Below are 13,778 nucleotides of genomic sequence, written 5' to 3'. Positions count from 1 at the left end.
CCACAACTACTTTTCTTTAGAGCAAAGTGACAGAAGTTTCATAGGTAGAGGCTAGGAGATGGCTCACTGAGTAAAAGAGTGTCCTGTGTAAGGATGAAGACCAGAACTCATATAAAAGCCAAATGCCTAGTGTGGACTTCTGTATTTCCAGTCCTCCAAAGAGGAGGTGGAAACTGAAGACAGGATGTTCTCTAGAAACTTATGAGCCATCTGCTCTGGTGTACACCTTAGAAAAACAAGAGTCCCTGGGTCAAATAAGGTGGAAGTTTGTTTTCTGACTTCATTGTCCATGCTGTGGCACACATGTGCTGCATACACACAGACACACACACACACACACACACACACACACACACACTCACACACACACACATACACTCACATACACACACACACACGATATGAGGAACACATAAATATTCATTAACTGATAGTGAATGAGAAGTCTACTTTCTGTTGTAAAGTTCTATACAGAGGTGAACATCTCTAAAGTCCTGATATATATTACATGGGTGTATGAATGAATCTTCAAAATACCATGTTATACCAAAGGCAACTGACTAAGGATTCCATTTAAGTAGGATCTTCTGAAATGGTGAATACAAAAAGACAGTGAACACAGCCCTAGTTTCTGGAGTTTTCCTCTAGCTTGATGGAAGGAAGAAATTGGGAGTAGTCACCAACAAGTATGTGGGTGGGTTTTCATTTTTAAGGTCATAAAAATATTTCTGGAATTAAACAGTGCCAAAGTTTAAACATTATTGTAAATATAGTAAAAAAAAAACATTAAAGTTTTATGCTTTAAATTTAGTGATTTTTCTTCTTAGAAGGTTTCGTCCAATATTAATGCCAAAGACAGATTCTTGTTCATCTCTAACTTACAGTTTCGATTTTTAGAAACAACAAAAGCAGGGTAGGTATTGCAGATATTTCTTGTTACAATTGACATCTCCTGAAGGGATAAACTTCTGGGAGACAGTTCCATATAATGAAAAATAAAAGAATTGTACTATGAAGAAAGCAGAAGCAATTACGGATTAGATATACACTGTCATAGCAAATGGCCAATTGTGGGATGCATATGAGCCAAATTTCATTCCTCGAGTATTTTTGTGTATTTAAAGGTATCCCTGCCTGGCAGGAGTATGAGTCAGGGTGATGGGATGCTGGTGTGTGTGTGTGTGTGTGTGTGTGTGTGTGTGTGTGTGTGTGTAAGGCTTGCTGTTGGTACTGAGGCGAGAGCCCTGGAAACACACAGGGGTCAGGAAGACTCTGTGCTCTGATAACGTGAGCCCTGTTTAAAGTTGGAGGGCTGGAAGTGGATATGGTCAACAGTGGCTGGCTAAGAGCTTTGAGAGGTTTCATTATTCATCAGGAAATACTGGCCAAGGTCATCCTGAGGCAGGACAGATAAGGATAGGAGAACTACCTTCTCAGAGGATCTCCAAGGCCACATTGGGTAGAGAGGAGGAAAATAAAGGCCAAGAGTGAGGGGTGAAGGGTGAGTACTGAATAATCAGACCTTCTCCTTTGCACATACCTGCTGGGTTAATGTGAAGAACTAAGTTCTTAGCTTCATAGGAAGAAGACTACAGGAGAGGAGAAACACAAAGACAAACTGAGAGAATGCCTGCTAAAATCTGACTGCTGGTGTAGATTTATTTGCAAGTACATTTAAGCATTATGCTAATTACTCATGCATCAATCATCTGTATTTTATATAGAGAAGCTCAGGGAGCTATTGTCTTTCCTGATGGTTATTGAGTCAGCATCAGAGCCAGCTGGAGTGCTGATTAAAACCTAGATTGCTGGCCCCACCCAGGGTTTCTCAGCGGCAGAACTGGATGGGTCTAAGAATGTGCTTGAAGGACAAGTTCTTAGGGATGGCTGACAGTTGCTCAGTTAGGGACCAAGGGCACCTTGAGAACCACTGACTTTAGCAAGAAATCCCGGTGATTTTAATGCCCGTGGAAGGATGAAGGGAAGTAGAGGGGTCAGAGCATGTGCTGTTAGGTGCTGGACACAGAGTGGAAGAGGGTGAAACAGACCAACTCTTGCACGCACACAGCTGACTACAACTGGACATCTGTATGCTTTTATACCAATTAGTAATGCCATTTGTAATTCCAGACTAATGGTTCCTAAATGTAGCCATGGCAATGGGAGGTTAGTAAAAACTATGTGTATAAGTCTTATTAATAGGCACAATGAAAAATACATAATCAAGAGCTGAACTCAGTGAATGAAAAGCATCCTGCAGCTCTATGATCCAAGGGTTACCAGATAAAACTTCAGTTGAGTGCTCAATACAATTCTTTTCTCTCTAGAGCTGAGGTCCAAACCTAGGGACCCACGCTTGCCTATCAAGCCTTTTATATACCACCGAGCTAAATCATCAGCCCTGCTCAAAACAGTTCTTAAGGGAGAATAGCTTTAAGAGAGGCCTGAAGTCAAAATGTATCTGAGAGTTGCTAGAATTTCTTACCAGATAAAAACAGAATGTACAGCTAAATCTAGTTTCTTACAATAAACAATGCTTCATTTTTAATATAAGACAGTTTCATGGAATACTTGGACAGATACTAAGACACTAACTTCTTTTCAATAAGTATTTAAAATTTAAATGTAACTGTCTTTTATTCAGCAAGCCTAATCCAGATATTCATTCAATGAGGGTTTAATATGCTGACAGTTTTATAAGGGAGACAAACAAACAAACACATGGCATCCCACATGTGACAAAATGAGTAATGGAAGAATAGAAACTGCAGAAGTTTGAAGGGTAGAGTGGACTTGGGATTGATATGGCTGTGGTGACAGAGTGGGAGCCTCTAACACTAAGCAGATACGGCTTCAGCTGGTCCTGACAGCTCATGCAGAGGTCAAGCAGAAATGTGAACAGCATGGGGTCACCAGCAGGCAAATGGGTGGGCACAGCATGCTATCACACTTAGGCCAGATGCCACACGTTGTACAGCACAAGCTTAAAACACATGTACTGACCCTCATCAATATTTAACATTGATCCATGACCATAAAATTTAGCACCCTTTCCCCCAATGTCCCAAGGACTACCAAGAAAGACCTTAAATTACATCATCCCAGCAGAAGGCTAGATAGAGCCTTTAGGACAGGACTTTGGTACTAAAGCCAAGAAAAGATACCAAGAAAGTTTCGCTCATCATAGAGAAAGAAAACAGAGGGCAGTTGGAGCTAAATCAGCTTTCTCTGTTTGGCGTTTGAAGTGGAGGCACGGCCTCCCACATACTCAGGACCATAGCAGAGAGCCTTGTGTAGCAGTCTGTCAACCTGGCTGCTAGTCTTTCGGAAACGTTCTCCAGTGGGGCTTTGGTTTCCCAGCTGTAAAGCAACAGTTTAGGAAAACACGATCTCTCAGAGCCCTTCCCATTTAACGTTCAGTGATTAATTGAAGAAATCATCCATTCATTAAACACTTACTGTGAGCCTGCCATATGCAAAGCAATTTTCTAGGAGCTATGATGGATTCAAAGAGAGCTGTTTATTCATTATTGGGTCACATAGTGAAGCACGTGGTTTGTCCCTTCTCCTGGTGAAGGGCCCATCTGGGCACCCTAGAGGAATGGCTGCTGGCCAGGGTACTCAAGCTGCAGGACTTGCCAATCTCCTTCCTCCCTTTTATCTTGGTTTTATTCCTTCCCTAAATTTTCTCAGGAGAACCCCACCTGTCTGCACCCCATTCCCTGGGGTTTCTACTCTCAGCTTTTCAGTGTGAGAATCCCCTCATCTGATGATCTCATATGTGCCAGAGTGCTCAAAAAGAAAGTGGGGGACTCCCCTTGAGAAGCCAGGACGCCAATGATTCCCTTTAATCTTCTGATTCTTTTTACATATTATTTCCTCCAACCAGTAGCTGATTCAGACTAAATCAAGGAAAGAGAAATAAAATCATCATTTGTCAAAGCTTGTTGGTGTTAAACTAAGGGCCATTATCTCGTTAAACCTTCACAAACAGCCATGACAACTGTTTATTATCCTCAGAGATGAACCTGGACAGGAAACAGGCAGTGAAGCTGCCACCAGTCAGAAGCACTGGGGAAGGAGTAATTGCCTGTCCTACAGGCATGGTCTCATTGAGCAGGAGATCACTAATTAGGTTAGATTGGCTGGCCAGTGTGCCCCAGAGATCCTCTTGACTGTTCGTCTTATTTCCTCGGTGGTAAGAGTGCAAACCTGTACCACTACACTCAGCTTTTGCATAAATCCTTGAGACTGACCTGGGGTCCTAGTGCTGCCAAGGCAAACACTTTGCCAAGTTAGGCATCTCCCCAGTCCCACAGTAATGTGTATCAAAGAAACATCTATTTACATTGTGTCATGTCATTCATACTGTAGCAGAAAGACTGCAAGACACTGAACGACCACTAGGCTAATATGGGAGTTTCCTGGGTAGGTGAACATCCTTGTAAACCTGCATCTTGTATACAGATATTTTATCTCTATACAAAAACTGCTGGATACATGTCTGTAGCAGTCATCACTGTTTAAGTAGTTGCACATGACTCTGAAAGTGTGAGTTCTCCATAAGACACCACTTGCTTCACAGCTATAAAACGTTGCCCACAACCATAAGATCTCTGCTCACTCAGTAAGATTCTGTTGGAGTGCAGGGCTTCCAGGGACCTAAGTTCCATCTCCATGGTGTGCCTGTATGCAAGAAATCAGGTGATATAATATATGAAACTTAAGAATGAGTTTGTTTGCTGGTCATGGTGGTACATGTCTGTTAACTCCTGCACTCTGGAGGCTGAGGCAGAAGGATAATGAGGCAGAAGGAACAGAGAAATGTAAGACCGGACTACATAGTGAGACAGGGTCTTAAATGGTCTTTAAAACGACTAAATGTAAACAAGGCATAGGCTTTTGTATAGTTTTTTTGTCTTTATTTGTAGGTAGATGGTGGTTATTGCTCCACTCATGTATTGTGCCTGGTCTGCTACTATTTTTTTTTTTTTTTTTTTTTGGCCTTAGTACTACACAAAGTGAAATGCTGACAGTTGACTTTTTAAGCTCTATTCATAAACACCTTCCTATCAAATATCACCTTCGTTTTTCAAGAACATAAAACTTGATGCATCATGCTACCCCCCATTTATTTTAGTGTCGTTCACAGCACTGGGGTTCTATAGGATTCTATATGATAACTCACTGTATCAATTAGTTATTGCTGAATAACAAATTGCCTTAAAAAGTAATGGCTGAAAATAACATCCATTTACACAGCTCATGATTGTGTAGATCCAAAATAGTCCAGTCTAGGCTGTACTCCTTGATGGATTTGTGGTTGGCTTGAGGTCTTCTGTACATCAGCTTTAGTGATCTTGGTTGTGTTTCCATTTATCTAGGACCTTGCCTAGGACAAATGATCTGGCTTGGCACTGATCCACAGAGTGTCTCATCTTGCAGTGGGTCAGCACAGGCTTGTTCATCACTGTGAGGCAATGCTCCACTACGGCAAGCAGAGGCACACAAGGTGTCATGGCCCTTGCTTTGAACTTGCATAGTCTCAAACAAAGTCTCAGACTGTGGTTTTGTGACAGGGTCTCAGTTAGCCCAGGCTTACCCCAAACTTGCTATGTAGCCACAGATAACCTTATACTCCTGATCTTTGTTCTTTTGCTTCCTAAGTGATAGGCTTGTGGGCTGGAGAGATGGCTCATGGCTTAAGAGCACTTGCTGTTCTTTCAGGGGACTGGAATTTGGTTTCTGGAACCCACACTAGACAACTCACAGCCACATGTAATTCCAGATCCAGGTAATCTAATGCCCTCTAGAGTCCAGGATATCTATACCTACACACACACACACACACACACACACACACACACACACACACACAAATCTGATTTTTTAACAATTGCCTAAATCCTGGGATTACAGATGGGCATTGCCTCTCTCATCTTCCCAGTACATTCAAGAAATGGGGCTTCGTATTCCTTTTCAAAAAACTACACTACCAATTAGAATTTGAGACTTGGGATTCACTGTAAAAGCAATCACAATCGCCAAATTTTGTTCTGCGAGGTGTTTTTTTTTCTCTTAAAATTTATTTTGTGCATAAAATAAACCCCCACCCACTTCAAACTTTCTTCTCCACTGGTGTCTTCTATCTCTAAACAAAATAATTAATTACTCTGACAATATACTTGCAAATATTGGTATAATAAGCTAAGAACCTGGAATAGAAGGCCTGCCCTGGGTCCCCTAGAAACTAACCCTGGCTCCAGAGGTGACCCCATGCTGATCTGTGTTCCTTGGAGACTAACCCTGGCTCAGGAGGTGACTCCAGTGCTGATCTGGGTCCCCTGAAGATGACTAACCCTGGCTCCAGAGGTGACTCCAGTGCTGATCTGGGTCCCCTGGAGATGACTAACCCTGGCTCCAGAGGTGACCCCATGCTGATCTGTGTCCCCTGGAGATGACTAACCCTGGCTCCAGAGGTGACCCCATGCTGATCTGGGCTAACAGGGGACACTGGAGGAAATTAACAGGAAGAAGGACAGCTTTCTCATTATGTGGCTTCATCGAGAGCAATTCTTTAACAAACGCTGACTAGTTTGTAGCTGTGCAGGCCCTCCTGTGTTTCTGGATCCCTTGGACACAGTCTCCCACTGCCCGCATCATCCACCACCCTTCTCGGGGCTTCCTTGCTGTTACATGCAGGTACTTTAGCATTCTTTGACGATTTTATTACAACCCTGATATCTCCCCTGAAGCAAAGCTTCCTCTAAAGTCTGTTCCGATAGGTTCTTCCAGAGTCCTTGGACCCATCACCTCTATGGGTAGAAAGCTATGTTGTCTGGTAAGGTCAGACAACAAAAGTAAAGTACAAACTTGAACAGTACAGGAATTACATGTTTCTATTAGCTTCTACAAGAAATGTAGCACTTTCTTAGTTATGAATGTAATAAAAGGCAGGAGCTCTAGCTGTGCTCCTGTCACCCCAGCTATGACAGATGTTTTCCCATCTCATTACAGGTGTTCATGTGTCATGAGACGCTGATTGCCATTATTACAGAACCACTATGTTAGATATGACATCACACACTGACTTAAATATGGATTAATAAAGACACACATTTATTTTTCTGCAAAATTGCTTTAAAATAGTCTGTTGGTTGAATTTCATTTTACTTAGTATCCTTTTGCAACCTTAATGTATTTTATGTGTTTGGGATAAGGTCCTTCGTCCCCCTCCTCTTTTACACATGCATGCCTGCGTTCACGCGTGCGCGCGAGTGCACACACACGCGCGCGCACACACACACCACACACACACACACACACCACACACACACACTTCAGAACTCCTGAACCATTTGGGTGAATTACATTTCCTTCAAGTCTATGTCTGACACATGTTACTTAACCAGGGGACTTGCTGCATATGTCGGATCCGTCACAAAGCACATTTAGGAAAAGATGTCCTGCATGAATGACCTATGATGCTCTTATTCAGAAATAAGAGCAGTCCATGGCAATGTCTGTTCAGAACAGAACTGTTGTCCTCACCACCACCCCCTCCCCATGGGGTCAGACACTCATGCCTCCTACCTCTCTACAACTCACTGGCCTCACACAGGCTTCTTTCCAGACGCTGCACATTTTCCAGTTGGTTCCATGTTCTTGCTGTTTAACCCACCCTCCCTTCCGTTCCCTCTATGTATGGAGCTTAGTGTACGAGCCTTCTATTTTTATCATGGTGAGAACACATAGGAAACAATATATCAGCTAAAGGCACACAGACAAATTGAGTCCAGAGGACCAAGAAGGCTTACTACTGATCTCCAACCTGAGCCAGACAACTCAGATTTTCTTTGCTCCTGGAGTTCTTCAGTGTAGTTAAACCAGTCTCACTGTTTAAAAGTGTACCCCTGGTTGAGTATAAATTAACAAAAACACAGAGGAGTCCACCATTGTGGTATTGTCAGTGTTCATTGAGAGTGGGGTTTCCTTCTATCCCCTTTGGTATTTTAGGTCCTAATACCTGAAGCTAAATTATGCATATTGGATGAATAAATGAGATGCAAATTTAAGCTGGGGCAAGGAAAGTTTGCTTTGTCAACAGATTTAGTCACTGAAAAAAACGTACTAAAACTTTACAGACAACCTTCATATTTTATTCAGCATCAGGCCTCTAAGGACTATGTGTATAATGTTGGCTGTTACCGACTGCCCTGTTCCCCATCCTGTTCCCTCTTGATTTTATCCTTTATTACTGAAAGACAGAGCCAGAGGCAACACATTTACCCATAATCCCCAGCACTGGCCATTTCCTTGTAAATATTGCTGGCTTTAGTTATAGGAAAAATATTTACAAAGGCTGTTTATCTTTTTTGATTTTTTCATCAATGTTAAAGCCTGTTAAAACTAATTTTCAAAGTAATAATTGGTATTTCCTTAGAGAATTATTGTAAGACTCTATTTTACTATGTCTAATCACTTATGTACAATATTTAGTACTTTATACAAAATTACATTATATAAGAACATCTGAAGTCTTAAAATATCTTTTCTTTCATGGTGAACCACGTTGCTCCACTTCCTGTGAGCCTTCTTAGTCTAACTTCTTACTTAGAAATAATCATGATTTCAAAAATGAACAAAAAGCATGTTATTTTAATTTGTAAATTAGTCTTATCTCTAAAATAGATTACACCTGAAGAAGCATTTTTTTTTAAAAAATCATTCTGTCATGTTTAGGCTCCTACATTTTTTTTCCAAAGAGATTTATCATTTTCCCCCCTGGAGCTTCTTATGGGTGATACTGAAATGTGAGTTCTTTCCATTTTTTCCCTTTGACTTTCATTTTCCATCACCCATAGCAGTGCCCTGGAAAGTTCTTATATTGAAGTTGGTGCTTTGAACTGTGCTACACATGGCCAGTTTTCCAACATCAAGCTTGTATGTTGTCATCGTCTGTCAGGTGACTCCGTGTTACCCTTCAGGTTTGAAGAGTAGGCTTTAAAGATTAGCTTCGCCTGTGCACATTCTCTCAGCTGGTAGATAAAGTAGATCATTCTGTCTGGTAAGTAAAAGTGTAGACAGCATGGAAAGGCTATTGTCCTGTAAATGTAATTCCTGGATTTACAGGTAGAGCAGGCTTATTTGATTTACTTTTTCTGCTTCTGCAGTTACATTCCCTCATTCTGACTTTTCCCTTGCCACCCCATGCATATTGCTGCTGTCTTCTGTCAGTGTCCATATGGAAAAACTCCTCTATGGATCTTCTTGGAAGACTTGACACACAGTGAATTTAAGACGACGTCACTGACTCTGGATGAGAGACTGCAAATAAGTGCTCAAGTGCCAGTCTGTGATCTTGTGAAAGCCACTGCTGCCACATAGAGACACTCTGACCATTGAGACTTTCTTTTATTTCTGAGGATGAGATGGCTAAATCTTCATAAAAAATTGCTTTTGTTTCCTGCTTTTGTCAGCAAAGTGCTACCAGTTGTAAGATTTATGGGACAGAGTTTCCTGGTCACCAGAATTCTGAGATCAAGGTGGTTCCTTCTGAAGGTTCAATGAGAAAAGCTGCCCCAGGATGTTTCCCTAGTGGCTAACAATTAAGAAACAAGCTTTGGTATTTTTTGACTTGGAGATGCGTCACTTCAATCCACCTCCATCATGCAGGGCATTCTCCTTGCAGGCATCCAACTTTCCCCTTTGAATGAGTCATGAATAAGCATCTGGATTGGATCATCTAAAAAAACCTTTCCAACACAGCTCATATGAATGAGTATGAGAGACTAGAGAAGACACAAATCAACCTTCATAGGGTCAGAGACCATCACAGACACTAAGAGCTTTTAAAGAAGACACAGGTTAAGCAAGCATGGTCTAGTCTATAAACCATACATTTGTGCCTGGGAATCTTCCTACTTCAAAGGGGCTAGAACCTGCTTCAGAAGCTGCATCTTAACACATCCTTAATTCATTCTATATCTTTGCTTTGGTCCATATTGAGTATTAAGATGGTTCATTGCCTGGCTCCATTTCTTTTAACACCTTTCATGGCTCAACCACATCTGCCACTGTTAATTTCAACCTGGTTAAGTATTTGTTCAATATGTGGCCTGGGCAGAAAGAGCTCCTCTACTAGCTCTCCTGTAGCCAGTTAGTGGTAACAAGGCTTATTGTTTCAAGTCCACATTGGTGCACAGGCAAATACCGCTAAGCACATACCATGTCCAGAGATGTGGTCATATTGTACAGAATGGCATAGGATTTTCACAGTGACTCTGAGTAAAGAAAATATTACAAAACAGCTACACACATGATAATAATAAAAAGGCTTCTATTTTTGTTGTCTAAATGGCTAAATATTTAGTTGCTTGGAAGTTAGTGTAGTCCAAACTAAGCTCCTTATAGATATTTGAGAGATGATTCTTTTCCTTTGTTAATGAAAATAACTGGCTACAAGTTTATTTCCAGTCCAAAGTGCACACTCAAGGGATGAACGTGGGCTTCTTTGGACAGTCAGCACCTCTTTGGGCTTCTGCTTTGCAGTCTTTCCTTCTCTCACACTTTCTTCCTCTTTCCCCATCCTAATTCTCTGGCCCTGCCTATCTCTGCCATGTGCACACACCTAAGAGATGTTCCCACATAAGAGAAACATAAAAAAAAATATATCAGTTGACTGCAGTGTGTCATGTTGGCTGTTGGGTTCTTGCATGGGCTGCCTTTGGCAATAGCTGCCATGCAGAGGGCTCTTAGATTCCCGTTTTTACTGGAAACCCAGCTCCCCCAGAGCTGTGACTTATCATCAACTATAGCAGCTCAGATATATGGCAAAGCCTTCCTTGGTGTGTACATTGTGGTTGTATGTGAAGAAATTGCCCACCATTGATTTCTCCCTGAATACCTAATACTTATGACATGTATACTGATCTTTTACAGTGAAATCTCCCATCAAGATTAGCTCTATTTCAGCTGAATATAATAACACTGCCTCCAAGTTTATACATATGTAATAAGTCCACCTCCTTGTTTAACTGTATATAATAAATATTCTGAAATTCTCAGGTGTGGAGGTGTCTCCATTGGAGAGAACCTGTCCACCTGATCCCAGGTTTTCTTTGTGTCAGTATCTTTTCTTCATTGTCCCCAGGCCCCAGTCAGCTCAGCTCCTGGAGTTTTACAGCATCCAGCAGTGTAGAACAGTCAGAAATGTGGGCACCACACAGACGTGGATTTGAACTTTGATTCTTACATGATGAGAACACAGCCTTGCCAGTGTTGCTTAAAATCTCTGATTCTAGTTTCTGTTTTATGAGATGCAGGATAAACTATTTGTTTTACCTAGTTATCTTGAAGATCAAATAGGTTATCAAAGGATTTGGGCAGTGTCCGGCATGTAACAAGGATCAAGGCATTCACATTTTCAGCTTTCCATGTTCAACACAAAGCAAAATCTCCAGGACTCTATGGCTTTGCCTATGACAGAGTTTAAACCGAGTGGAGTATATCAAATGTTCCATCAGTCTCTGAAGGCAGCCGAAACATCAGTGGTATAATAAGCAAATGGAGACAGGGCACATCTTTATTTGATGCTATTCATCACTCCAGGCAGCCTCTAACTAAAACAGATTGTGTTCCAAAGTTTAGTTTGTGAGTCACTTTCTGGAAACAATTTTCTAGACAGTGGTTAGATCCTCGAGCAGTGTCACAGGAGTATATTGATTCATATTATGACCAGAGGAAGAACTTCACAGTCAAACAAAAAGAGGTCATAGTACATTTCAAAGGACTAACACCTATGCTTAAAAATGCATACATTTACATACACATGTGTGCACACATATAATACACACACAGAGTTCATATTTTAACCAATGGCATCTCTGTTATCTCTAGCTTATTTATTTATTTTATTTTGTTTAGTATTTTAAGACATAGCCTCTCTGTATAGCCTAACGGAGACCTTAAACACACTCTATACTTCTAACTTAGGATTCTTCTGCCTCAGCCTCCTTGCTGCTACAATTACAGGTGAAAAGCATTTTGTTCAATACAATAAATCCATCTACCTGTAGTCCCATTGGGAGTGGTTCTTCTGTTTTCTAATGATTTTCTTTTACAAGGTACACTTCCTCAATACATCTTCTTGTGCAAGCTTACTTACATGTCTCTTAGAAGGTAAAGATTTGGTGTCAAATATGCTATATTTAAATTAATTGAAATAAGGAATTTTATTAATGACATTTTTTTTCAAAATGTTGCAGTAGCTTACTGCGTGTACTATACTGTCTGAGATGGCTTAGGTTATTCACAGTGTTATAATAAGATACCACAAACTGCTGGCTTATCTATAGTAGGAATGTATCTGTCAGTGTTCTACAGGTTGGAAAATCCACTGTCAAATTACCAGCAATTCAATGCTTCTTCACAGATCCTGGGCAGTGCCTTCTGTATTCTAGATAGTACCAGGGACCAAAGTTTTGTGGGGTTGATGCTCGAATGCCAGGAATCACAGGAGTCTGAGACGCTAAAAAGATGGAGAGGAGTTGTGTGGTGATAAGAAAAAACTTTATTCACACCAGAAGAGGAGCACAAGGCAGGATGCCACTGGCAGGCAAACACATAGGCACAGACACACACAGAGACTATCACACAGGCTACATGGAGGTAGGCACACACAGAAACCTACAAGTAGATATACACAGGGTAAAGGGAGGTGGGAAGGGCTCAAGCCTCCAAGCTCAAAGCCACATTTGTACAGAATTACATTAAAACAGTACTCTGCCAAAAATAATTACATACATGATTACTTCACTGTTTACTTTGTGGCTCCCCAGACATCCATCTGACTCACAACACTGCAATGTCCGGGAGCAGCCATTTTAGCCAATTCATAATGGTTATCAACATCAGTGGCATGTTGTATAAATATAACTTACTGCCTTCTGTCCCTAACAGGATGTCTCTTGTGCTTCTTTTATAGGCTGTTAACCCATTCATGAAGACTCTCATGACCACATCACATTCCAAGTCTCCACTTTCTGACACCATTATGATCTTAGAATCAGGGTTTCAACATAGGAATTTGGGGTGAGATACATATTTTTGAACCCATGTAGCTCTTGCTTCATATCCTTGCCAGTGCTAAATGGTATCATAATTTTTTAAGCTTCCCAACCTCTGGAATAAAAGTTAATTGCAGGTGACAGCTGTCATTTTTATTTGAGCTTGTTTACCTAAGATTTGTTGTTTATTTTTCAGGTGTTTGTCTTCTGTCCATTTTTTTCATGGCCCATGTTTTGGTTTGTTTTCTTATTGCTTTGCACAAGCCCTTTGAACATCAAAGAATTATATCTCACCTTTGCATGGACAGTAAATCCCTCCCTACTGTTAGGACATAATTTTTAACCAAGTTACTGCTTCTTTGTCTTCAATGTCATAGACGTTCTCTTAAGTTGTCTTACATGCAGACAGTGCTATTGGAATATCCTGCCATATGAACCAGTACATTTCCTCTGACAAGGTATCATCATCACACGGAGTACAATATAGCCACCAAAAACAGCAAGCTAGAAGACCGACTTTAAACATTCTACTCAAAATTCTGTGCTCGTGTGCATGTTTGCCTTGGGGTCTTTGCCAATTTGAATTATCCTCCAGAAACCGTTTTAGTGATCTGAGATGTCCTATTCCCAACACCACAAGACTGAGGACAGGGCTCTAGGTTGCTGTTAATTAAACAGATGCTCTACTGTGAGTCTTTGGCTCAGCCTGCT

At 41.1% G+C, this 13,778-nt stretch overlaps 1 protein-coding gene across 1 annotated transcript in view; it reads right to left on the bottom strand.

The window, feature by feature from the left end:
• Sema6d (semaphorin 6D) overlaps positions 1-13,778 on the bottom strand; it is a 546,498-nt gene that overhangs the window by 502,795 nt on the left and 29,925 nt on the right. The window lies entirely within an intron of this gene.

Source organism: Arvicanthis niloticus, chromosome 2 (assembly GCF_011762505.2).
Source record: "Arvicanthis niloticus isolate mArvNil1 chromosome 2, mArvNil1.pat.X, whole genome shotgun sequence".
NCBI lineage: Eukaryota > Metazoa > Chordata > Mammalia > Rodentia > Muridae > Arvicanthis > Arvicanthis niloticus.
The sequence above is the reverse complement of the archived record's forward strand: the minus strand, read 5'-3'. Positions and strand labels throughout refer to the sequence as shown.